Raw genomic sequence first — 3,499 nt, 5'->3', positions numbered from 1 at the left:
TGGTGGAGTTTTTAGGGTTTTCTATATATAATATCATGTCACCTGCAAATAGATGCAAATGTCATGTTCCTTTTCAATTTGGATGGCTTTTTTTTTTCTTGACTATTACTCTGGCTATCACTTCCACTGTTGAATAAAAGTGGCAAGAGTTGGCATCTTTGTCTTGTTTCTGATCTTAGAAGCAAAGCTTTCTTTCTTTCTTTCTTTTTTTAAACCATTGAGTACAGTGTTTGCTCTGGGCTTGTAATATATGGCCTTTATTGTGTTGAGGTACATTCCCTTTATACTCAGTTTATTGAGCATTTTTATCAGGGATGGATGTTAAATTTTGTCAAGTGCTTTTTCTGCATCTATTGAAATGATCATATGATTTTATCCTTCATTTTGTTAATGTGGTGTATCACACATTGATTGATTTGCAGGCATTGAACCATCATTACATGCCTGGAATAAATCATACTTGATCATGGTATAAATTTATGGTAACAGTATACTTAATCATGTATTGTTGAATTTGGTTAGCTAATATTTGTTGAGGAGTTTTTGTTTGTTTTCAAAGAAGCAGAGTATTTTATTTTTTTAAAATCATCATTCAGTAAATGTTACACTATGAAATATTACATTTTAATCTCTTTTTCAATAGAAAGGTTTTCTAAAGAAATGACTTGGAGCTTTCCACATTTATCAGATGTCTTTTCATTATTCTTTTCCATTTTTGCAATTCTGGATCCAAATTGCATGAACCATTTTGGCAGAAGAGCAGAGGTTGTAAGACCAAGTTCCACTTCTGCAAGATGCAAAATCAGTTTTTCACCAATTCTATGGGGTAAAGTCAAATTTGCCCTTTCCCAAACTGGTAGGGAATTTAGAAAGGAGACAGTTTCATGCGGGAAAGGAAATCTTCCTTCTTTTCCATGATCACCAATAACTGTCATCACGACCAAGATTTCTAGAAGAAATTCAACCCAGTTCCATCGCAATTTCCTTATTCATTCCTCTGGCCCGTGTGTGTTGAAGCAGGCACGATGACGAGAATAACCTGCAAGCTGCTCATCTGCACCGATTCCAGTAAGAACTACCTTTGCACTGCTCTAATATGGTTTTGCTTCATCCTGGGTCACTAACCAACTAACTCCTCCAGAAGCAAACCATACTGCACAGCCAATGCTATCATCCAACACTATATCCAAAGGCTGAATGAAGTGAGATATTCGAGTTCTTCTTAATCTTTGCAGTTCTTCTAGAGAAACATTAATTTCAACAAAATTCCACATCCGAAAAGGGTTGGCAGCTTGTAATTCCTTTAGTCCTGTTCTTCCTGTGATTCGATCTGGTATGTTGAATTGTTCACCAGGACTAGCAGCAGCAACGACATTTTTAGAGGATTCTTCAGAGGGTATTTCACAATGATTTTCTGTTTTCTCCCTTTTTTGTTAAAACTAGCTGGTATGGTCTTTTCTTTAGTCATGAAAGCCACATTAAGAAGATTAATTGGTTCACCTAAGGGAATATGATGGTCAGCAAGGGCTGCAATAACCATGGACTCAATCCCCCCAGAAAATAGGATTGCAACATTTGCTTTTCTATTACTAGTTTTCAAAACTTTGTTTGGTGTCAGGTTTTCATTCCTAGGTAAACACAAGACACATCTCTTGACTGCAATACTCAGGACATCAATGAACTGCTGAACTCCTTCCTTCATGTGTCCATCAATAAGAAAGACCTGAAGGGTCTCTCTTGTTGGTGGGACGCTGGAAATGCTACTGCAATGGATCTCAAATGCAGCTTGTGGCAACGTCATATTTAAAGGGACAACAGGTTCTTTAAGATACAGTTTGGCTTCATTTGCTACCACTGATATAAATGTTGACAAGTCTGCTGAAATTTGAGTCAGGCTATTAACACATTCTTTGATAGCATCCTCCCTAGAGTTATTTCCAAGGATACAAATTTAAAACAACTGATTTGGAAATGGAAGTATTCTTGAGATCAATTCTGAAAATTCCAGATACTGGAACTTCTTGCCACTGATTGGCCACTCCAGATGTTTGGGTGCCAACTGAAGAGAGACAGGAACTCTTGCCCAAATTACTAAAATGCCAAAGCAAGCTAAGATGACCAAAAAAATCCCTACCAAACCATAAAGAATGACTAGATGCTTGATAATATATAAAAGACCAAAGACGTTGGACTTTTGAGAAGAGTGACAAAATATCAGATTCATTCTTACAAGAGGAAAGATAATTAAACATTATTTGAGTATCATTCTCTTCAGCTTCAACCTTTATTCCACTAAAGACTTCTCCATTCCACAGGAATACATTTCCTCTTTCATCTTCCACAGGCTGGGCGGTCAACACCCCTCTTAAGTGAAGGACATGACCAGAAAATAAACACTGGTAATTAACATTAGACTTTAACAACTGTTTACTACTATTGGATCCCCACCATTTAAGATTACACAGTAAATCCTCTTTCAAATCTTTGCTGAAATGCTCAACAGAAAAGCTTACTGCACAACAAATGCCACCCATTTCTATGCAAATTTAAGTTTACTATTTCTTGATTTGGTCTTCTCTGAGTTTACTATTTCTTGGTATTCTTTCCTCAGCTCATCCAATATATTTTTGCTTTCAGAAAGCATTTCTGTTCAATCTGCAAGAAAATATGTTGCTGTTCTATTGCTGCCTTTTTTGTTCTGTAATCTTGCTGCTGAGGTCTTCCTTGTGCAGAGCCAAGTTGTTGGTAGGGACCAGCCTCGCACTGTCCTTGGGTTGTACACCCTGGCTGGGCATCTCCACAGAGCATTAAATATGCAGTGTTGAGGATTTTTGCCTCCATGTTCATCAAGAATATTGGCCTGTAATTTCTTTTCTTGTTGTGTTCTTGTCTAGTTTTGATATCAGAGTAATGCTGGCCTTGTAAAATGAGTTTGGAAGTGTTCCCTCCTCTTCTATATTTTTTGGAAGAGTTTGAGATGGATTGTTATTAATTCTTCTTTAAATGTTTGGTAGAATTCACCAGTGAAGCCATCTGTTCCTGACTTTTGTTTGTTGGGAGATTTTTTTATTACTAATTCCACCTCCTTCCTAGTAACAGATCTACTCAGATTTTCTGTTTCTTCATGATTCAGTTTGGTAGGTTGTATGTTTCTAGAAATTTATACATTTCTTCTAAGTTGTCCAATTTTTTGGTGTATAATTGTTCATAGTAGTCTCTTATGATCCTTTGTATTTCATTTTTTCTTTTTTTAAAGATTTACTTATTAATTTATTTTTGGCTGTGTCAGGTCTTAGTTGCGGCACATGGGATCTTTCTTGAGGCATGCGGGATCTTTCGTTGTGGCATGCGGGCTCTTTGTTGTGGTGCGCAGTCTTTTCTCTAGTTGTGGCATGCAGGTTTTCTCTTCTCTAGTTATGGTGTGCAGGCTCCAGGGCGCATAGGCTCTGTAGTTGTGGTGCGTGAGTTCCAGAGCACGTGGGCTCTGTAGTTTGCAGCA

General features: G+C 37.3%; 1 pseudogene across 1 annotated transcript; it reads right to left on the bottom strand.

Annotated features, from left to right (window-relative positions):
* Positions 1-617: 617 nt before the first annotated feature.
* Positions 618-2,534, bottom strand: LOC309827644 (asparagine synthetase domain-containing protein 1-like; annotated as a pseudogene). The gene has a single exon. The product of its transcript is annotated as an asparagine synthetase domain-containing protein 1-like (transcript).
* Positions 2,535-3,499: the final 965 nt, after the last annotated feature.

The sequence above is a fragment of the Grampus griseus genome (genome assembly GCF_964374135.1).
Source record: "Grampus griseus genome assembly, chromosome: 9".
NCBI classification, from domain to species: Eukaryota; Metazoa; Chordata; class Mammalia; order Artiodactyla; family Delphinidae; genus Grampus; species Grampus griseus.
The sequence above is the reverse complement of the archived record's forward strand: the minus strand, read 5'-3'. Positions and strand labels throughout refer to the sequence as shown.